Source organism: Seriola dumerili, unplaced genomic scaffold (genome assembly GCF_002260705.1).
Source record: "Seriola dumerili isolate Sdu_G_001 unplaced genomic scaffold, Sdu_1.0 BDQW01000068.1, whole genome shotgun sequence".
Taxonomy (NCBI): Eukaryota; Metazoa; Chordata; class Actinopteri; order Carangiformes; family Carangidae; genus Seriola; species Seriola dumerili.
In genome coordinates, this window is record NW_019174323.1 from 12,628,368 (window position 1) to 12,653,349 (window position 24,982).

The window sequence follows — 24,982 nt, forward strand, 5'->3', positions numbered from 1 at the left end:
TAGGGTTTTACATTTACTGTTGGGGCAAGGCACTGTATGTAGCAACAAAATGTGACAGAATGTACAGTCCACCACAGGAAATTAAATATATAGAGATATGATCTAAAACCTTTCACAATGTATAACATGGTAGCAGTTGCTGATCCCAGTTTTCTTTTACTGCTTTGGGTTTTTTCTGAACTGGACCAAGTTTTCTTGACCCAAATTGGTGAACAGACATCACTCATTTGTGCATTTTCCTGTGACCGTAACCTTATCATGAGCAACATCCATTTTCAGTGTACAATCATTTAAAGCTTAGAGCTGCTTTGCAGGTCGGCACCGTGCAAATTAATTTTCCCAGCATCACAAAACGTGTTCCAATATTTGATTATCGAGATGCAACATTAAACACACAATCCCAACTGCTCAGACTATGATGTTGCCCCCCCCCCCCCGTGCTCACCTTTAATTTAATCTTCCTGCCTCTCTCTGGGAAGCCATCCAAATGTGTCATTCGAATAGCAGAACCCAGGTGTTTTTTGTCTGCAGGAATGACCTCTGTGTCAGCCATTAATGTTCTGCAAGCTGTTGATTGATCCCGACACACAGCTTCCAAAAAGATACCGCTAATTACGAAAGCATCTAAAAAGCACAGTATGTTCCATGTGTATGGTTCAATGCATGCTCATTACCATCACTTTCCTTGCTTGAATTGCTTTACTGTAATGTCAGTCAGGTGTGTGTGTGTGTGTTTTTGTCTTTACTTTTCTTATATACCCACTCCTCCCATGACAGCCCATCAGCTCTGTCGCTATAGTGACAGCACCAATGCTCCTCTGGTTCGGTTTCTGTCCTGTCTTCTTGAACGTCAAGTCTAATTGAGCCCAAATGAAATAACTGGTCACTAACCCCCCCCAAGTCACCCACAGCTCCTCCAGACAGCTGCTGAGCTTATTATACTGGAGGACTCATTTCTGCATATACACATTTTCTTCAATTTTATGAGCCAGTTCACAGACCAAAGTCTTTATCCATTTTCATCTTACATAATCAGAGCCGTTGATGGTCCCTATCATTTCCCTCGTCTCATTCCAGCCTCACTCTTGATTTTGCAAAGGTGACCTGATTGAGGCTGAAGCCTTGTCAAAGGGGTGTATTGTATGCTGAGATGCTGGCTGCCTCATAGCATTTGTCAAAAGGTAATCCGTCAGTAGATTGTAGTGGGGTGTGAATCAGCCCTGCTTTACAACAAAAAGACAGGGATTAGAAGGATCCTCATATTGTGTGCTTAAGGTCAAGTAACACAACTTAACTCAATGAAACATAACAATGGGTTGCATGATGCTAAATCATTGCAAAACACAACGCTGATGTAACATAACATGATACAAGATCACGGTACATTAAAATATGATGCATCATAACATAAGGAAATTTAACATGACAACATATGACACATAATAACATGACATCATATGATGGTGTGTCAAGATGACATAAGAGGAAATATAAAATGATGCATCATAACATAAGGTAATGTAATATGATTCAACGTAATATGATCCATCATAACATGACACATCATAACAAACTTAAATATACATGTAGCCCCCAACTTGAGTCAGTGCTCTGATGTGAGCAGCTTTGGCTTTGTATTCATCACAGCCATTATCATCATTAGACATAGACATAGCAGTGTGCACAGTTGTTTCTCATGGACTGTTATAACAGGAATTGTCAAGTTTAATGATGAGGTGTCAAATTATATAAAGTTTTATTGAAGCTCTAGAGAGTAGCCTTCCTCTTACCCAGTTTATCCTTATCAAATTATCAAACTGTTTCCTGCCAGCAAGTGTTGTTGTAGAATCTCATGTAAATACTATATGTATTGTGTCTTTAACAAAAACGGAAAAAAAAAAATATACAAAATGTTAATATATGTTGAAATAAATTTATGCACCACGTCGTGGCTCCTGGGTATTTCTGTGGTTAGTTAGAAATACTGTGGTGGAATTTTTTTCTGCCAGTGTTGGCAAAGCTAATTCAGCCCAGCTTTGTATGGTCCCCAGACTGCACATTAGATGAAGGTCAGCTTGAATCACATGTGATTTCCCGAGGCTTTGGTCTGCTTCACCAGCGAGCCCCCAGACTACTTTAATATGCTGACTTCCTTCCGAAAGCCCAATTAACACATCTGTAGATAGGAATTATCTGCTGCCCTCAAAAGAGCAAATGAGTTCAAGGGCGGTTAGAATATGGCACCGAAGATGGGAACAGTTATCAGCCCACCACCCCTTCTTACTGCGTTTCAGCTGTGGTGTCAGAGTGGAGGAGTTTGCTCAAGTTGTTATCGGACTGAGTTTGGACAGTGGCGGTAAGCTGTGGTGTATCTGCCACTGAGAAAAGCTAATCAGTTCAGACAGTGCAAGAGAAAGGAAAGGTCAACCATGACACGCAGGGCTTGTGTAGTGAGTGGAAGCTTGTCCTTTGTGATAGCTTGTTCTCTGCCCTTAAAGGGCTACAGCAGCCTAGTGGCAGTGTAAGAGTCCTAATTGTGTTAGCTCCAGTGCTCAGCTGGGAAAAAAAAAAAAAAAAATGGAAGATGCTAAACTCAGGCTGAGCCAAAAAGTGGATGCATTTAATGCCACTTGAATTTAAAGTATCAGGTCATCCACATCACAAAAAGCACAAACATTTCCCCATGAATCCGAGTGGCATCTACTATTTTCTGGCTAAAGCATCACATTTAACTCAACAACAGCAACTTGTCTTTGGACAAACAGGATAATTCACATACATGTTGTTGCTGCTTTTTTTCCCACGACTATTCAATAACAATCTACATGCCTACATACCGATATGGGTTAAGCAGGAAAATATGTTTGTTTTTTTCCCTCCATTGGGCTGAACTGACCCTGCAATGATTCAGCAATGCTGGATTATTCCTCAGTTGCAGCTTTTAAAAGACCGTCAGCTAAACCAAATTGATTCCCAGGACTGAAGGAAGCTGGATGTTAAGCCTTCAGTAAGTGGTCCAGGAGCATGGGCAGCTAGGAAAGTGATCTCCCTGGATGCAGCTGTCTCCATGAGATCGAGTGTTAAATCCTCCTCAGTTATGCTCCCTCAGCAAGGGCTAACGTCGGCAACATGAGGTCACTGTGTAAGAGACGGAGAGACCACTCACTGTCCCGATTCATGTCAGCACATCTAAAACGTCAATTGCCAGGTTTCACAGTGATCTCTACCATGTATCGCTTGGATAAGATTTCATGTAAGTGCCATTAGAACCCTCGGAGAGAAAAATCCCACTCACACTCTCAACTTGATATAATCACAGCATGAAATGTTTGGCAGAAAAAAAAAGAGGTTGTCATGTCCTTGTAGCTTCACTTGGGTCTGTGAATGAAAGAGAAATCGAAGAACAGTAAATAATTCAGGTAAACTTGCAGCACATTTTCCATTTTAAAGCACATTTTTAATGCAATAAGTTAACCCTAAAAGTTTTATGTGGCTTTTAAACACAGAGAGTGCTCACACATGTGGCTCACAACCTCCAAATTCTGCCTGGTAAGAGCTGAAGCTATTGTACAGTGTTTCCAAAGCTGTCTCACAGATAAAGATGAGGACAGATTTGTACAATCAGAGGTCACAGGCATGTAATTACTGAACATTTCTGCCTTGCTGGTGAACAATAAAGAGATGCAGCTGTTGTGTCTTTACATGAACCACCAACTGTGGTTTTTTTTCCAGTGGAAATTCAGCTGCGTAAGAAGACAAACAAGTACAGGCGAAGCATTCTTCCAGAGGTTGTATGCATAGTAAACAAAAGGAGGCTGATATTTTTAAGCGCTCTAAGTTGCAGACTGCAGAGTAATATTATTTTCTGCTCATTCTAACACCACAGGGAACATACTGTACAGTATTAAACCTCCTGCGTCACCTCAGCTTCCTGCCTCTGCACCTACAGATGAATCACCCTGAAACCGTCGGATGCACCACGAACTATTCCTGTGTCCCTGATGTATTCTGCAAAACAGCTGCAGGCATGACGCTGGAAAAGCTGCCGGAGAGTCGAAAGTAGGAAACTCAGATAGTGATAGTGATCTCAGCAGGGGTTGTCTGTGAAGGGAGGTTCCCCGCTCCCTCAGATCTAGACTGAGGCGTTATGTGAAATAGTGTCTGATCACAGCTGGAGAGGGAAAGGAAAGGACAGGAAAAGAGTGTCAGAGCGGAGAAAACAGACAAAGTGAGTGTACACCGAATTCAGTGCAGAGGAGTGATTAGAAAATAACCTTGTTTTTCCAAAATGTGTGCTGTTTTTAGGTCGCGGCAAACCTGTACTCCGTCAGTAACCTATTTATGTGTACTGTATGCGTGTTGCCTGAGGTATGCCACTAAATTTTGTCAGTGTCAGACAAAAAACTCTCAGACAGTGTGTGGTCGTCTGCCACCATTGCTATAGCAACTGAGAAGGTCTCTGTTTAGAAGAAGAGCTCTGAAATTTTCTTTCTTGTTTTAGAAACCAGCGCCGCATTCCTTGCTGTGGGGGTACTGTACAAGCGCTTTCTCTCGAGCGTTTGCTTGTGTGTGTTTGTTTAGGTTTATAATACTGAAACATTTTGTCCTTATGTTAGAGTGGGTATTCTGTCTCCAGTACAGATGGCTCATTAAGCTGCAGGACGCCTGTTTGTGCTGCATTTTACCATATCTCTACTTCAGTACACAACTGGCTTCCTCTGTACAGAAGATATCCAGTATCATTTGTACAACAGGCTACAATGTACAGTGCTGTATGTGCACATTATGTTCTGTGAACGCTGATGGTAGGGCAGCATCAGCATTTCCAAAATCGCCCTCCAGACATTTTACAATTACTTTTCAAAATATTAAGATAACCGCTGAGAAGACCGCCACATGAAATTTGCCCTGATCCCCAGTGTATGATACATAACGAATCTGATGAACCTTTGACCGTCCCTCTAGCACACAGATTCTGATCAAATCTTCCATAGAGTATGAATCATGGCGTTTTTTGAGACCTCCTGATCTTTCCTCTTGTGCCACAAACAGGCAAAGAAAAGTCTAAATTTAACAGGAAGATTGACAGAAACATTTACTGACAGCATTCTCTCTTTCCTCCGGTCAAAATTTAGTACACAGAATATCATAATCTATCACAATCTAATGTTTAATAGCATTTTAGATGGATATTAGATGCACTGTGGAAGCATACTGCAATGTAATTGAAGGAATCCTGAAATAAGTGCAACCCAATATTAAAACATAATGAAAAAAGGTTTCTGAACAGCAGGTGTTTATGTGAGCCAGGATCCAAAACATGGTAAGATCTAAGCATTATTTTGGGAGGCTTGTCTGTTTAATTAATTAGTTATATGCTCAGATGGCCACAAAAACAAAACATGTCTGAATCCTGTTTTACTGCTTGAAGTCACATTTGAATGTATTAATCATGGAGAATCCTCTTGAACAGACTCTTGTGGCTCTAAATGAAAACCACAAGCTTCATATTTTCATTCATATTCATATTATCACCACTCAAGGCAGAAATTCTCCCTGCATTTTGAAGGCTGAATGTGCACTGTCTGCTGCCACGAGACCTGCATGCGCCACCCACCAACATCTGTCATCTCCCATGCTTCAATTCTTCCAGCTCTTCACCCCCAGCCTAAAAAGGACAAATCCACCATGTTGTTATGTATCCAAAATCTGTGACGCACTGCTTCATCCAAGGCTGCTTAATGACACTTTCCCAATGCATATCTGGAACATTAAGTTGAATGAAAATGAAAAGTAAACAAATATCTGAAGGAACAGGAATGACAGAGCATATGTGAAATAAAACAACAACAACAACATAGGAGCTCTGCTTTTATCATCCCTTCGAAAACAGAGAAGAAAAGAATATTGATCACAAACAAGTGATGATTTTTGAGAGTTATTCGTGGTCTGTTTTTGCCTTCTCTGTGTGAAATAAAGGGCTGTCGACTATATGCAAAAAAAGAACTAATAGATTTTGAAGTTTTGCCAATAACAACATACATTTCAGAACATCAAATACATTTTCATAAAGCTTTGTGAATTCTTATTAGTGTAATCCTTTGCTATCAATCTGATGATACCGGGCAATTTGCTAGACCAAATCACTCACTGCTAACTAGCCAACTTTAGCTGCACACCTGCCAATGTGGACACAAGCGACAATTATGGGTTAATGTAAAATGCTACAATGAAGTCATGTAGTCATAATGTTAATGTTAATGTCTATCTTAAGTTTGCTAACATTAGCTTAGCTATGATAACCCACTGCGCACTGTTGCTAGAGTGCATTAATGTGCTGTTTCGTCTTTGAAAAAATAAATGGCCTCACTTCAAAACAATAGTTTGACATTTTGGGGAAAATGCTTATTTGCTTTATTGCTTAGAGTAAATTGATACCACTCTTATCAAAGTCCTTACAGTCTTTTTCTTTTTCTTTCTTGGCTGAGAGCAGGTTACCTTCAGACAGCGCCAGGCTAGCTATTTTTCTCTATCTCCATTGTTTTTGCTCAGCTAAGCTAATAGACTGTAGCCGTCATTCAAGACAGCAGATGTTCTCTATTTCTCAAAATGGCTAACTATTCCTCAAAGCATTTATCTGCATATGCTGGAAATTTTGACATGATATCAAAATCATCCCTGTATCCTGAGGTGCGTCGGCTTCTTAACAGTATTAAATGTCTTGGGGAGTATTTTTCCTTATCTTTTCCCCTTACCCACTGTGGTTCTCTATCAACAAGGGAGAAAGCTAACTCAGAGGTCAGCATTGGTGATATGGAGACAGACATGCTGAAACACAACATAATCATTAATCATAGACCAAAACTATTATTTTTTTCCTGCCTGTAAACAGCACAACTCCCTTACGGATTGTGGTAGACAATAGCATCGTCTGCATGTCATTGCCAGCTTGTAAATTGCAAAGACCCCAGGGATGCTGCTCAAGCGCTTCTCATAATCAGTGTCGTTACTTTCAATTATCTGCTAATGACTTTCGGTAACAAGTGGGGAAACAAGAGATGCAGCTGTGACAGAAGAATTACTGCTAGTGGCTCGGCAAAGATGATTCATGTCCACCAGAATTCGCTGATAGCAGGAAGGCAAACCACCATCTCCGGCTGGACATGGGAGATGATTTCCTGCATTGTGTTGACTGGATCATTTAAATGGCTTCTTATTTGGCTAAGATAAGCAGAGATTAATTATTTTTGCCTGATTGCGAACAGACCTGAGCAAGATTTACTTTCTTTATGGAGGCCAATACATGAACTGCTCACTTCAATAGCTGGAGCATTTAACAACAAACAATATGATAGGAAATACTTCCCATCAATATTTTCATTTGCAGTTTTTTTTATTTTTTATAATGACTACCTACCAGTCAGTCTCTCGGTTAGTGTGAGGGGTATTTCAGACGCCTGCTGGGACATGGATTTTGTATTATTGAGAAAATAGCCTGTTGCTGTGGTTAGAGAGCACTTCAACACTGTGATGCTGTGATTGCACCTGTGGTGAGTAAAAGCTAAAGAAGAGTGGTCTGCCTCACCATCATCATCATCATCATCATCATCTTCAACTTCTATGTAGTTCTTTTTTTTTGTCAAAAGACTAGAGGTATAATTTTAACACAGTATATTGCAAAAGATTTCTCTAATAAATTGGCAGTCACATTCCTGTCCTCTGTGGTTATGACTGTGTTCCTTGTGTTAAGTGAGGTATTCGCAATTTAGCATTGTATTTCCAAAACGCTATAGAAGAATCAGTGCAGCAGCACCGAGATATCCTGTCCCCCAACTATAAAAACCCAGAAACAATTAGTTTCGTTATCAGTTAGTAAATCTGTAGAGAATTAATCAGCAACTATTTTGATAACAGATTTATCACTCCAGTGATATTTCAAGCATAAATGCCAAAAATTCATTGGTTTCAGCTTTTCAAATGTGAGGATTCTGTGCTTTTCTTTGTCATATATAATACTAAAATAAATATCTTTAAGTTTTGGTCAAACTGCGATGGGCTCTCTCCTCAAAATGTTGAGTTGTTCTTGTAATTTTGTTTTCCGCCATTGTTGTCCGGTCTTTCTGCAGTTTCTTTTAAGTGCAGTTGTATTTCGTGCAGGTTTGTCTTTTGTTCTTATTCTAAGGGGTGCAACTGAATCAATGGAGGTGCTTTCTGCAAAGTTAACCAAGCTGTTAATTACAATGGACACAGGTCAAGGGAGGTGTTGAATTCTCATTTAAAATGGACATGAAACGATCTGCAGCATCAGAGTGAAGTAAACGCTCTCTTATTGTGCAAGGTGGGTGAAAAATATGCCAAAATGATCAAAGATAGCAACATCAGTGTCTGACGTAAGAGAGGTAGAAAGTCCTCTAGTGATAACATGAAGTGTGTGGCCACGCTCAACTGACTGAAGCCCGTGGAATATAAAAGATTATGTAATGCAACAGCCAGCATCTGATTTCACATCAACACTTAAAATCACCCATGATTAGAATATTGTCGTACCTGCAGAGACTTGTCGAAAAATGTCAGAGAATTCATCAAAGAATACAGGACTGTGCTCCGGGGCCTGTGGACCATAACGATATGAATAGTAGGGTTGCATTTCAGAAAGACAGCATGATATTCAAAGGAGGAGAAAACCACCAAAATTCAATGTTTTATGATGAAAGAAAGAGGAAAGGAGTGAGTAAAGTTTGAGTTAGGTGGCGAGGTCTGTCAGTACTGCCCGTCCACTTGTTCCAAGCCAGGTCCCAGTTAGAAAATAAATGAGGTTATTTATGATGAAATACTTGATAGAGACCTTACATTCATTTTCAGTTTGGTTACATTGGAGAAGAATATTAAATTTGCCTATTTATGTTTATGTTTTTCATCTGGGAGGCTTGGGAAACCAGATTACTGACGTCCATTAGCTTTCTCTCAGCCTGCGCCTCAGAAGGCTGGAAGGCCTTGGTCATGTGTTTGATAGCCATGTTGACATGTCTTTCCATGTCCTCAGTTAGGCCAAGGGAGAGGGTGGAGCAGAGCGAGGAAGAGGGTGATAGTTTGACGTCCACATCACAGTCTTTAGTATCATGGGTTGCTGTGTAGGAATTAGGGTGGATGCAGGGAAGATGGTTGAACATCTTTATGTGATGAGCAGATGGATGGAGAAGTGAGTATTGTAGGTTAATGGTGAAAAGCTTCATCCCAGATCTATTTAGGTGAAGTCCATCCGTTTTAAAGAGGTGTCTACGCCTCTGAAAGCAGTCTATCCTACAATTAAAGTATTAGGTTAATGTGACTGGTGGTTTGAACCTGGATTTCTGACAGTCATCGGGTTCGTTCTGTAGAGCCATTAACCTGGTTTTCAGTTTTAAGGTCTCTCTTTTGCAGTGGAATAGCCAGAGTAGGAAAATGGCTCTGATCCCGTGGCACTCTCTCTTTGTTATCCTGGTGTGTGAACTTTGAGTTTAGGCACTTAATTGATTTTTTTTTTCCTGGGGTTTGCCTGAAAAAATAACAAAAATCAATGACATGTAAATTTAATACGAAAGCAAATAATCAGGGGGGATTTTGGGGGGTAACATATGTTCAGCCAGGCTCCTGTATTTTCTTGGAAAATGTTACAATTCTCCTAATATGACCCCTCCACATGTGATATCTTCAAAAAGGTGCTCACAATTAGCTGTGCACCTGAAGACCCAAGTACCCGTGAAATCGGTGCCTGTGACCTTGAGGAAGTATTAAATGTGTTTGTGTGTCCTGCGCCTTGAAGCTGCAGCAACTCAGAGTGAAGCTGCAGTGATTCTGATGGAAAAAGGAAGTCAGCCTTCTCAGTGTCAACACAGGCAGGTCTCTTTTTCTCACCCTGAATTAAATATCTCAGTGATATAGTATATCCCATCCCAGCAGTTTTTGACCATTAGCGGCTGCTTGATGAAACTTGGTGCCCTGCTGCTCCGACAGTTAACGAAGAAGCCTCAGCTTTGACGTCACACACTAGACTTATTCACCTCAACACCCATGGCACCGCCACCAGCCATGGACGAGTGTGCACAGGAGACACTCTGGGAATATACTCTCCCCTGTCTGTAGCAGATAATTCAACCAGCAGTGACCCAGCACAGCATGCAGCCCCTGCCAGTGAAAGAATGAATCCATTTCAGTTCCTGTGTGACGCACTTATGGAGCAGGATTAGAGTCAGGAGAGATGGTATTGGAATTTCATAAATTTGAATTTGTCATGGTCATATGAGCAGTTTAATTTAAAAAGGACAAGGTATAAACCTAGTACATGGCTGGACCCTGTATGGGTGTGAACTGTGGGCTTAGGGCTACGCCTCTTGTTACAGGCAGTCATGCAATCACCCAGCTGCGCCGGCCTACTGGCTACTCAGGATCTGCAGGGAAGGGTAGTCGCACTTTGAATTCATAGAGCGTCACCTCCATTATGGCAAACAAACTGCATTTACATGTACCCTTATTGCCAAAGGAGGCAGAGGAATAACGAATAGGAATAACAAGACTGAGGGAGGGAGAGAAGCCATCAGTAAGTGAATAGCATGTGAACAAGAGGAACACCAGCAACCGGAAATGGCTCACTGAAGCACGTCAGCACAGCAATATAAGCCCTGTTAAGACGTTTTTTTATTTCTTAACGTATTAAAATAGTCATTTGACCAAATATGAATATCAAACAGAGGTAATCAGAAATAAATGCCTGTTACTTTCAGAAGTTGAGCTAATAAAGGCCCCATTCTGCTGTTGTGGTCTAGCCAAAGTAGATTTAGTCTCTAAATCTAGTGACAAATACACTAAGTTGGCAATACTGCAGGCTGCAGGCTGTAAACATCCCCTTACTAGAAACTGTTTGCACCAATTCATTTTGAAAGAGCAACAGCAAATGGGTAAACTCCAACTCAGTCATGTGGCATTTGGCCAACCAAATCCTGAACTTATGATCAACTCAACTACAATCACTCAGTCAGTCACTCACTCACAAACATTCACAATTACAGGGCTGGCTTACACTCCTGGTTAAATAATTACAATTAATTGGTAGTGTAGCCCTTTGATCAGCAGGTACTCTGAACCTGCTAAAAACTGACATTTTTCCAAGTGTACAATTCAGCATACATGAAGATTGAAGTTTTCAATAATGAATTGACAGTTACCAAATGGCATAATAAGGTAGATAACATTTGGTCCACTGACCTAAGGCAGTAAAATTTATTTTAGTAAATCACATTCAAACACAACTCAAGCTGACCAAAGTGATGTACAAAAGGATATTAAATAATAAAGTAAAAGTACAAACACAAAGAGAAACGTTCCAACGACAACAATAAACAACCAGGGACAAATACAGAATTATAGACATTACAACAGATTAGTGGGCCAAAGAGGCCAGTGAATAAAAATGTGTCTTTAGCCTAGATTGTAAAACATAGATGGAGGGGGCACATCTAATTTCTAATGGTAACTGGTTCCACAATTGTGGAGCAGCAACTGCAAAAGCTCTGTCACCTTTTAGTTTTAAGAGAGATTTGTTGTTAGATCTAAGAGACCCAGGAGCTGAGTGCCAGTGAATAAGGTCTGTAATGTAAGATGGGGCCTGACCATTTAGAGCCTTGAAAAACAATTAGCAAGGCATTAAATTGGATTCTAAAATGAACAGGGAGCTAAAGCAGAGAGGCCAGGACTGGAGTGATATGCTTGTAATTTTAATACCAGGCCAACATCCTTGTATCTGCATTTTGTACCATCTGCAGGCAAGTTATTGGAGACTGGGGAAGGCCCACATATGGAGAATGTAGTTGGGATGTTGCATATGTTTTGAGGTGGTCTAGCTTACTAGTGAGATGGCCTCTGGTCTTAGATAATTATTTAGATATTTTGGTTACTGTTTAACTGAAGGGAGTCATTTGCATCAGTAATAATAACAATAATAAAATATAACTTAATAATTACTGCACACTGTACTGTAGAACTGCTGCACTGATATAGTGGGGATCCAGGGAGATTCAGAGGCGTATGTGGCCGAAAATAGCTATGAACAGAAAAAGAAAAAGTTAGACATATGTTTATGTGCTACAGGTTGAGAACCAAGTGAGTCACACTCTACACCTCTATGAATGTACTGAGGAAAGTGAATCACTCTCACTGATTTCACTCCTGACAGCAGCTTCACGCCGCTCCGACTCTCTTGTCACAACCTGTGATCTCAGTGTTGTTTTCTGCGAAGTAGAGACAAAGTTTGATTGGGGTGACAGCAAACGCCGCTGGTTTCCAAGAGGTGATTAAAACAAGTCCCGTGAAGTGGTTTGCTTTGCATCTGGTGTAAACACATGTCTATGTTGCCAGGGTAATCTCAATACCTCTCCATGGTTGGTAACATGATATGACTGGATGCTTGTTGTTTGTGATTAAAACAGCTGAGGAGAGAAACGGCTTTTATGGAAGAAAACAGGAATCGTACTGAGAGAACCATCCACTTCCTGTAAGAGATAATTCATCATGAAAAAAGATGAGATGCTTTGGAAAGCTGCAGCAGCTCGGAGGAAACCTTAAAGAAATGACCTAACGACTTATTCTTCTCAAAGCAGCGGGGGGGAAAAAAAAGAAACAGTAGCTCAATCTTATTAACTGCATTAACACTAAAAATACATGGCAGCATAGACTACCTCATTAATTATCTCATTGTATATAATGTAATTAACGCAGTGCTTGCTCCTCAATTTGAACACATCATTAAAGCGAGCCGAGGGTCTTCTCAAGTACTGCATGTTGCTTGACTGATGAGGTCATCCAAGAGTTGAAGGTCAAGATCCCAAGAAGCTGATTTCAGAGCAGAAATGTTTAAAAGCAGCACTTATGAAAACATAAATTTTTGCAGCAAACACAGAAACTCACTGGAGGGACAGATTGATTGTGCGAGCTAGAAAAACGCTCCTTCCTCTCGTCATATCTGTGATATTCAGAGCGAGAGGGAAGGCAATTTGTCCTCCTCTTTTCAAACATGCTTGGCATCAAACTTGCACTCAGTCTTCGCACTTAATTCATCTTCATATCAGCGCCCAACACAGAGAGAAATAATACATATCAGAGTGTGTCCAGTTAATTACTTCCCTTCTCATAGACTGACAGGTTCTGAAAAATACATACTTTTGTCTGAAACTGTTTTTAATGAAAATGGTTAAATCTATAGTCAAATAAATTAAATGTTTAGAGGTCTGAAAGCCTAGTTTAATTTCTACGGTAAAACTTTACAATAAGAAATAAGAAACACATAATACATTAATATATTAATGCTTTACAGATTCATAATAAAGCCTTTGAGTTGCCTTGAAGGATCCTCTCATCTGCACCAGCAAAACATGAATTACTAATTAACTAAAAATTATTGTAGTGTAGCTTTTCAATTATGTCCCTATATCAAGCGTTATGCCATATATGTCAGATACATTATCACATACACATAAGTATATGAAAAACCCATAGTAAAATTTGTATATTGAAAATATTTACACGATTCATTTTTATAATGTATAACATGGTGAAAACATATTTGTTAACAATATACATTTAATTTATATATACAATTTTATAAAAACAACATACATATGAATATTCTAGATGTTTATATATGTCTTCAATTTCTTATTAATTTCAATGTCTATAGGAAAAGTCTCAGACCTTTGGACCCGACTATATTTAATATCAACTTACAGCATATTGACAGGCTTTGGGATGGATCTATATTTATGAAACATGTCTACAATATAAATATTTGTATCGGCTAGACATTGAAGTCAATACACTGCATGAAACTGTTCCATTTTCATATATAATATTTATTTTTTATGTATATTTCATATATGAAAATTCAGTAGGCCTATATGTACATATGTTACAGTGTTTAGTGTCTCTGTCTTCTTTGTTTATTTCTTAATTTTTTCAGATAAACTGAAGGATTTGAAAAAAGAAGTTGACATTTTGGAGATACTTGGTTTCTAGCAACAATGAAATGCAAGTTTATCGTCAAGCTGGGGAAGCATTTTTTCACCCACACACCAACTCTAATAAATCATTGTGTTTCCCCCTCGAAAATGTAATGTGTCTGATCATGTGCCCATTTGCCGTCACTTATGTGAGGAAAACAAAGAGTCTCAAATCCCAGAAAAGCCAAACACAGAAGTTGTCCTGGCGACCAGTGCGGCTGTGACACAGTGTTCTCCCTTAGATGCATCTGCATTGAGCACATAAGAAGCCCTTGAGGAGGAGGAGATATTAATAGTCTTCTTCTGAGGGTATTTTAACCATTTAAACTCATGGCATTCTTTCTGTACCAGGCATTTTTCAGACACAGCTTCGTCTTGACCTGTATATGAAAAGATGATTGAGAGAAAAGGTTTTATTCACAGTGGGCTATGAAGATTTTGTGATCAGTGTTTTGGTAAGTCTGTAACATTTAATTCTTTTCATATGCATGTATATGTACCCTCAAAATACTGAATGTTTATTATGTACAATTCTCATTTTACTCATTTCATTTTATAACCTTTATTGGGTTTATGATTTAATAGTCATAACTATTATCAAAAGGAAAGGCCAATGATTGTGTACAGTCTGTTTACAGGTCTTGGGCAGTGCTGCTACATATGTGAAGAAAAAAAATGAGTATGAAGCTTTTTGTGGTTCCAGGGGAAGCTGCAAAAACTCTGTCACTGAAGGTGGCGCCAGTCGGAGCTGAAGACTACAAGTTTGAAAACTATTTGGCACAGTGGTGGTAGAAAGAAGTGAGTTTATCAGACCTCTGTAGCCTGAACTCAGAGGCTCAAGGCTGCTGCAACTGTCAGCAGATGCAATTATGGGTAATGGAGGTACTAGAGGTTGAAATGGAAGAAGTGTGTGTACGGTATATGGTTTGATAACCAGTCTGACCAGATAAAGTTTCAGACAGATCTATCAGTTTGTAATAAAGCCTTTCTATTCAGCACTAAAGCAAATATTTTATTAACCACTGTTAACATCTTCAATGAAATATTTTATTCAAATTGTGCGTATATAGGCCTATTATGTAATTTCCTGCTATAGTTATTCCTCCAGTGTTGAAAAATAATGGGAACTTTGACCGTCACCTATTGATTGCATAAGTTTCACTTGGCTGGATTAACATGAGAATTTCTCTGCGTAAACTCCTGCCAGTTCCCTCCGAAATGAGTCTGGAAAAAGATACAGCTCCACCTACGGCGGTCAAGCCAGAGCCGTCTGTAATCAGACCTGGGAATAAGCTCAGTCAATGCAAAACGAAAATAAAGATATTAACAGCATCTGATTATGTGTCAAATGACCCATTATGACCTCTATATTGGGATGAGGTCGCCTCAATATAATTACAATATGTTCTGAGGTTCCGGTGTAAGCTTGTTACACAACACACTCAGTGGTTGATTAAATTTTGTCACATTACGTAAGCGTTTCTTGAAAGCTGGGTTGCCGACACTGTACAATGGTAAGCAACAGGAAAAAGAGTTTAAAATTTAATCATTCTTAAAGTACTTTGGCCTGTCTGACTGAACTGGCTGAGTCTTGGTGAGGCTGGCCCAAATTGAAACAGATGGAGCAATGCAGGGGAGCAATTTGGAAGTTAAAAGCAGGCTCGACTGCAAACATTTAAGGCGCTCCGCATCTGAAAACAGTTTGGAAGGATGGTGCATTTCAGGCAACCATCAAGCGAATGTTTACCATTATGAAACTCTTAAGACGGGAAGTGAAGCTTTGGAGAAGAAGGGATAAACACACAGCACATGCACACACACACACACACACACATATATATATGCACACACTACCGCCAATCAACAGCTGTAAAGTTGAGGTTGCCTAGCAGCGAACAAAAGGTAGCCTACAAGCTTCCTCTCTGCTCTCCTCTGTGCTGCTGCGGGCACCACTGTTTTGGATAAAATGAGTGTGATGAATGGAATCAGAAGTATTGTCTGCCGCGGGCATCTTCCTTTCTGTCCTGCACAAATCTATGCATTTCATTGTGGTGATAATAATCCAGAGAACATTTTCTACTGCCATGCTGACAATACAAGGCACAGAACTTTCATCATCATCACAGAAAAAAAAAAAAAAAACACTTTGATATTGCAGCCTTTATGATATGTCCGTTTCTCTGTGCCTCATTAACATTTGCTTTTCTAGTTAGATGGAAAAAAGAAAGTTTTCTAACGAACTGTGGGGTTATTAAAACAAAGAGTCTGCAAACACTGGTATGAGCTATAAGAGTGTTTTACTTTTTCAATTATTCAAACAGAAAAAAAAATCATGCTCATGATTACAAATCAGCACAAATGGATTTTAATTAGGGTTTTGCATTAGTAATTGTATTTTTTTTTTCCTACCCATATATTAATTAACCATATTACACGATTAAATACAGGGCTTCACCTGGTAAAAAAAAAAAATTATTCAATCTTATTCCTTGTGGTTATTTTCTTTTCTTCTCTCATTACTATGGGTTCTCAAGGAAAGAAGACTACATGAAGTATACGCCAAGGCTGCAAGATCCCATTTGCATCCTCTGCGTCTCCTCCTTCATAAATTTTTCCTTTCTGCCCTCCTTTGCATGCATGAAGGTTTTATACCCAGGTGTTTTACTAAAACGCCATAATACGCAGTACATAGTGATGTGAGTAATGCCATTTCATACTTGACTGATTAGCCCAGTCGAAACAACTTCAGAAACAGGATAATTGTGTTTTCATGCCGTCCCGGTGAGTCTATCACACTTCTGTTGAGGAGGGAGCAAAGCGCTGCTGCGCTTTGTTGCAATCATCCTCCTCATCATCAGCTAAATCTTATAAATAACTTAGTTACACATGTCAGCGTTCCCGTCACAGAGAGGAAACAACAGCTCTGCACACACAGCGATTCTGTTTACGCACGCTGTTCCAGGCAGTACGCTCATATCCTGGTTCAGATTCATTTCGTCTTTGCGCCTTATACCCTGTGTGATATTAAAACAGACAAACAGAGTTCTGGTCTGTTAATTCATCAAAGCACGAGGTTCATTAGTACGAGCGCTGGGAGAGAACGAAGGTCTGTGTCTGAGCTGTTTCTGCAGAGTGCAGGGATGTTATACGCTGTATGTAGTTATTGGGTGAAGCTAACAGGTCACAGAAGGAGGTGAAGAAAGGTGTGTGTGTAGGTAAAGTACAAGGACTCATATTTTCTCTTGCATATCCTATTCACAAACATTCCTGAACACAGGGCTACATAACGACATGAGGACACGGCCTTGGTATTTTATTAGGGAGGCGTTAAAAACATGTTTACATTGTACAAATAAAAAAAACTTACACATTTACATTTGACATTATCCCTGGAAGTGTGCCTTTATACCTTCATGGAAGAAATTCTGATTTATAGGAAAAATAATTCAACAGTTAACTACAATTACACACGACAAAATCCAATGAGTAAGAAAAAGTCGATATTTTCTTTTTGGTGTGTGGTCAGAATTTTCTGAGGAGGGTAAAGGATGGTTGGATAAAGGGTGGGTGGGGGGTTGGGGGCTCATGACCTCAGTATTTCTAAAATCCTGACTATAGCCATGCGTGCACAAACTATATTGTTTGTATATGACTGTATATATGAACACAATATGTTCAATAACATCACAAAAACAGAACTACAAATAAAAGTGATGATTAACAGCGACAGCACTTCTGTATTTTTCAGCTGTTATGGTGTTTACATGTCAGCTCCTTCATGATAATGTGACACAAGATGAGACATTCACAGCCAGTCGTTCCAAACAGCATTTGTACCGACTGTATTGTAAGCTAGCTAGCAAGAGACGCACTGACTGTGTGTAGTGTGTGTGTGGGTTTGTGTGTTCTTTCCAGTGAGTTCTGAGTTTAGTTTAGATGCAGAGCTGAACACAAACACACCAACACACCAACACACCAACACCGTCCTACAGACACAGTTCGTCCATTGCTGGATTGCAGCCAACGTCTGTACAGTAGGTATCCTACACCACCTGTATTCCCCCTTGAGATACTTACAAAGGTTGTAAAAACCATCTTATTCTACACATGAAGCCATATGATGCCAACACATATTAAGCAACCATACCTAAGTGAATATGCCTACACTGAAAGACAGATGTCTTGTGCATTATTTTTATCCACATTTATCCAAAATTCATCCTGACAACTTGAGAATTAACAATAAAGCCTCTTCAGTTAGTGATACAAATATGGCAAATCTTTTAATGGTAAAAATCACAGAAGTGGATCATTACCTAATCACTTGTGGTTTAAATCAAAATCAATCTGTTTACCAAGCTTCACTGAAATCTATCTATACCCTTCTCAGGTATCGTGCTGACAGGCTAACATGCCGGATAACTAATTGTACTGAGAAAATATCATAAAACACACAATTTAAGGCTCAGACACACATAAAAACACAGGCACGGGGGTACTGCACGTCCTCTGACATTATTACAAGCATTCCTAGATATATACCCTGTTACACTGCACGGCTGCATTCATTCTTGATGCTATCACTGTGCTGCAGCCATTACCTGTTTAAAGAGGCTTGTATATCATTCACTCTGGTTGAGCTCTAAGTAATACTGTAATGAAAACATATTTAAAAGTAATTCACCACAGACGGCCGCACCATGGAAATTGATTTAACTGGAGCCTTTTCTATTTTTTTTGAGCGCACTGCGCTCAAACAAACTCAGCAGGAGGTGTCACCTGTAATGAAACCTTTTACTGCTGCGAATTCAACACGACATTTAAAGTGGCTATAATTTCTATTTTTTTCCCCAAACACAACGTATCAAATGACAATGTGAAAACAATGTGACAATGTCGTTTCTAATGATGAACGTGGAGAGAATTACCTGCAGCCTCCCCGGGCTTTACACATCTATATAGTGACATTCAGTTCATTGTTTAGCTGTCCAGCCCACAACTTTATTGTTCTGGTTCAGTCTCACCATCTCACATTATGTCGTTAACGGTCAAAACAGGTTCTCGGTGAAAAAACTCTAAAAACCTACTGTACACTACCTGTTCAGCACCAAACAGTAGAAAGACACAGTTAACGACTAGCTGGTGAACACAGTGGAGAGCCAGATATTTCCCTCGAGAGGTGGTAGAGACCAAAAACAGCGCTAAAAGAGAGTGAATATTAGACTTATATTTGCTCGGCGGCCGGAAACATGACTTAAATGAATGGTAATGTTCCTAAAAAAGGTTTGCCAAATCAACTTAAATGCAACCCTGTCTGCTTGAAATTACATTTTATATATTACTAAATTGTTTTCCCAGTTATGCAGTGGAGAGAAACGTCTAAGCTCTCTATTTACTTACAGCACTGGAGCTGCTAGGAAGTGGCTGGTGTTTCAAAGCTCATAACAGTCACACCAGAGCCCAGGCTTCACATCCTGACTCCCGTCTGTGCTTAGTTTTCACTTTAGTTTATAGTTAGGGAAAGAATGTAAACACAATAATTAAAATTAGCATTAGCATTTTCTGTATCAAACTAGACCACACTCTGTTGCTAACCTTCACCAAGTGCTGAAGGGCCTAAACATAACCACAGAAAAATGTAAAAATGCTGTTGTAACTACAAGTGGATGTTGTGCTGCAAGATCAGGTATTGTGGCAGAAAACAAATACATTGTCAGTGAACTTTCTGTATTTACATTTAGTATGTGCAGTTTTTGCAACTTGCTAAATATGCTAATTAAAAACATCTTTGCTTTATAACAATAGAAAATGTAATCTGGTCAGCATTATTTTCTCTTCTTGTATTAGCCTTTGAAAATTAGATTCGTATGAATTTCTAAAAGACAGGGTTTTGAAGGGTAATGATGTGTCAATGTTGTGTTCACAAGTTGATTCTGCTGCCCCCAGTTGGTTAAACAAATAAATTATTGCAGGTGTGAAGTGGGGAATAAGCAGAGGGAGGTCATTATGCAAAATAGAACAGTAACTTCTACAAAGACCTTGTGAGGTCAGTCGTGTCTGACGGCCTCAAGAGCTTGCAGCATGTGGGAGATTGCTATTCAGCTCCTGTAGTCAAGTTTAACGCTGCTGATACAAAAGCTTGTAGCTCTTATTTTGATTCAGTGCAACACACAGTGTTTTTGCAATGTGCAAATGATCACTATAACAGTTAAATAATTTGTTGAGTTCATTTTGGTGTTTTTTAGTCTCTACTCAGGAGGGATTTGAAGATGAAACAAGGGAGAGCTTTGAATGCAAGTGGATCCCCCTCCAGCTTCTCTCTAAACATCACTTCAATTTGAAATACTTGCTTGGTGTAGTAAATTGGCATTTGCCTCGCCATGGCGTGCACAAACATTCATTCATCAATCTGTCCCCTCTCACATTCCCCCTCTTCATCTGTCTCCCTCAGTCGCCTCCCTTTCCACTCCCATTTCCTTGTCTCCTTTCATTTCTCGCTCTTCTCCCTGCCTTCTTGCTCAGTCTCATGTTTCCCTTTTGCCACCCCCCTACCCCTGTCTGTTTCTCTCCTGAGGACTACACCACCTACTCTTATGAATACATCTGCGTCATTCTTCCCATGCAGCTACGTCAGACCTACTTAAGGATCCTGAGGGGGGTAGTGTTTTTTGTAATGCACCCTCATCCATGAAGACGAGTATGTGAAGTGTGGAGGGAAGAGATGGGAATGAATGAGGCTTAAGTAATTGGGGAAATAGAGAAAGAGGAAGTTATGGAGCGGTGGGATGGGTAGCAGGGAGAAAGAGGGCGAGAATGGATTGTAAAGGAGAGAAAAGGGGAGAGGAGAAAATGGGGTGCAAAGATGAGTGAATGCATGGGCTCTGCTGCTTGATAATGTTGCATAATGTGTGCACTTAATAATATATATATGTATCATAATGTATCATGCATGTGTCATCTGTACATGTGAGCAATTATACAGCACTAAAAAGCTAAAAGACTGTCCTAATCACATTCTGTGCTCCTGGTCCCAGTTACAGTCTGATCCAATATTTCTCAAATAACGTGTTTCCAAATTTATGCAGAGCGAGGAGAATGCTGGGGTGTTTTGTACTCAAAGCAAACAAAGAAAGAATAAGGAATGGGGCTTTACAGTATACATCTGAGTCTGATTCATAATATAATTCCTGGATCGGGCGCAACCCAATTAACATTATAGTTAAGATGCATAACATGTGAACGCAACATGCCGATTTAAATCCAGATGGGGACTTTGCTGTATGTTACGCCCCACTGTCTTTCTCTCCCTGTGTTTCCTGTTTACCTCTACACTCCAAACTATCAAAAAAAAAAAAAACAAAAAAACAAAAAAAAAAATTATATATAATATATATATATATATATATTCTGGATCGGCTCAATCCCGATTCAGAGGATCTCCTCAGGACATCCCCTCTAAAAAAGATAAACATTTAAGAAGACTGCCCATTTTTTTAAGCTTCAGTGTGATGTATATTCAAAGTAGAAAATTTGGAACAGCTTACAAGGTGACTTATGTGGAATCTAGTATGGCTCTAAAAATCAGGTGCAAAAATTTAACTGAAGGAAATGGAAAGAGGAGAGAGAGAGGTGAATAAAAATGAAATTTGCATTGTAAGAAATACCTACAACAGTTAAATCTGCAGATGCAAAGTAGTCTCATCAAGGCTTAGGACAGACTAAAACCTAACTAAAAATTCCATTACAATGTATAATGTTCTTTATTCCTTACTATAGGCCTTGGATAGATTCAATACACTGCCAAACGTTAGAGAAGCTGAAAGCTGATGACATTAGAAGGACATAAAATAAGCAGCATTTTGGATAATGGCAGAGAGGAAACTCAGCCCTGACACTGAAGTCTGGTCTGCTATTGTTGCTCTGGGACTTATCGCTCATTAGTCGTGTCTCTCTTATCTTCAAAGGACAAAACATTTTCAGAAATGGAAGCAGCGGAGAAAGCAGGGAAGCTGCAGCCTATAAATGCTGAGATATTTTAACTTGCCATGATGCAGAAACCTAAATGAAGCAATACTCTTAATAAAAGTCTTGTAATGCAATGGCAAATAAAACATTTTTTAAAGTATAATCCTTCATAGGCATTTAATATAAACTTGTATGAAGTACTGTGTCTGCATTCCCGTCTCTGCCAAAATGATGGGTCCCTCACAGTCATAGCCCACTGAAGCTCTTACATCATCACCAGCGTCAGAGATGCCCCAGTCTGGATCGCTAAAGATGGATCACATCTAAACTGGCAGTTATTCAAAGAAGACCAAAAATACTATCCCCTGCACACTTGCCAGGAAATCTAAACATGGAGTCAGAAATTCAGTTAGCCATGGTTAAAAAAAAAGAAAGAAAGGACTGACTGGGGTGAATTTGTCAGTAAATATGACCCTCAGAGCTTCAGATCTGTGACTCAAACCTCAAGCATTTTCTCTCTTCTGCTTTACTGCATTCTGATTTGTTTTTTTTCCAGCCTTTTATCTCCCAGTTTTTGCTGTTTATGCCATGCTCTTTATTAAAAATCTGTGGCTTAAAGAGGAAGTGCCATCTGTCCTTGGCAGCCTCGATCTTGGCACTGATTCTGAAGACCTACTATAAATATAATCGGGACATATGTGATGGAAACACATACGTCTGTGGAGATCTAATAGGCTGACGTGACTGTGATATGTATCATTTCACATGTGGTAATGTCAATACTGACTGCACACTTTAAGGGTCCATATGCAAATAAAGTTTTTATACACCGTAAGAAATCAAATGAATGAACGTAATTGATTTTGTTAGCTTAGGTAACAAAAGAGGATGATGATTAATAGATAATCCAGAAGGTGAGCAAGCAATAACAGACTCTGCATCTCTGGAAAATTGAGCCATCTACTTATTAAACACTAAGCTTGACTAAGCCCTCCTCTCAACACATGCACACGCACACGCACACACACACACGTACGCGCGCGCACACACACACACAGTCCCCGACACACCACTCCCCCCTCGGGATCATCAGATCTTCATCTGCAGCTCAGTGTTATTCTTCTGGTCAATTGATTTCCCTGATGCAGTGAGCAGCCTCCTCCCTCAGAACAGGAGAGTGTGAGCGTAAGAGAGTGTGTGTGTGGGTGCATGTTAGAGTAGCAAGCCGAAGCCAGCTGTGTGTTTCAGGGTCTCTGTCCCGCCTCACTGTCCCTGTGTGACCTTAGCCCAGTCGGGCCGTTGGGACAGCAGATAAGTCACATGTGAAGAGGAGTGGATGAAGCAAAGTAATGAACCATGATGAGAACGTAAACGGTTCAGGAGGCACAGTTGATTGTGTATGCATCACACGCATAAACACCTCTGCTCTGTAGTAGTTAGTAGTGACGTGTTACCATACAGTTCAGTGTCTGGCTCAAGGCTGAGACCAAAGCTCCATTTGCACCGTCTCATTCACTACATGGGAGACAGGCCAGGAGGGTTCCCTGCTATTTATTGGAGGTGGGGAAGTTAACCAGACATGCATTTGCCAAGCCTTTGCTCTTGTAAAACCAAAGAGAAAACACTTCTGAAAAGGCACAAATCTCTACTACTACTACTAAGTTTTTATTTTCAAAAGCAGCTAATGTATTATGTAAAAGAGAGTAATACGACACGATTCATGAGGTAAATGCACTATTAATAGGTTACTTCTGAATATATTTTAATTACCAAGGAAAAATTTGCATAAGACATTTCTTTTTACTGATGTCTGCTAATTACTTCACCACATGCAAGTTTTTAAACACTAAACAGTTCTTTAATGGCAAATAATAAATGTTCATTATCTGAATTCAGTTAAGAGGTGATCACTGTGCACATGCACACATATGCAAATAGGACTTGGCTGCCATATCGCTCTCTGGACTGACTGGAGATTTTTGCATGACTGTTTCTTTTATACTTGTATAGGTTTTTGGATATACACCATTTACTGTATGTGGTTTTTCTTTTATGTTACAAACTTGTCTTGGGACATGAGCGGATTCAGTCAATCAGCTTGCTTAAGGCCCATATCAATATTACAAGTTGTTGAGATTTGTGAGGTGGGTGTATTTGTAATACATTGTTATTGACGCTGTCAAGTCTTCTTAATTAGTACTGCAGGTCCAAAGCAAAGCATTGAACAGCTAGTTCTACTAGCCTCTTACAAGTGGCTCATCGTTCTAATGTTTGCAATTATCGCAAAGGATATCCAGGTGCAGCCCAGTGCTGGACAGCATCTTACTCTGTGACATTAGGATGGTATTGCTTTTTTTTTTGCCAATGCTGATGCTATTCTATGGGACCATGGTGGTGAAGACAGACGTGGGTGTCATAGCAAAGCTCTTAATATTCTCATTGGTTTTCATTCTGAACCTCCACTCTGGCGACAAGCAGGATAGTGCACCTGGTAAAGATGGACCAGAGACTCTTCCTTTAAGAGCACTGGTGCAAACAGCTGGGAAGACATCTTGGACTCGCTGGGGGACTACATGTTCCAGGTGGCCCGGGAGCATTTGTGAACTCCTAGGAGAAGCTGAAAAATGTTGCTGGGGAAAGGACACCTGGGTGGCTCCAATCACCCAGTTGCCACGGCAACCCAGCACCGGATAGTCTGTGAGGGGACGGATGGATGGAGAAAGTTTTGATGTCCAAGAATCAATGAGTATTTGGGCTAAAAAAATAAATACATGTAAATTCAGTGTAAGAAAGGGGCAAAAAATAAACAGATACTGCCACAAATTATTGACTTTTGATGAATTCCATGTAAAAAATGTCCACACAGTGTTGGCATTGAAAAGTACATATTTGTCAAACAGTATTACATATGTCCTCTCTCAGGACACCAGCACTCATCCACATAAGCATTTATGCAAACAAGCAGACATACACGCAGACAGCAGCTTCTG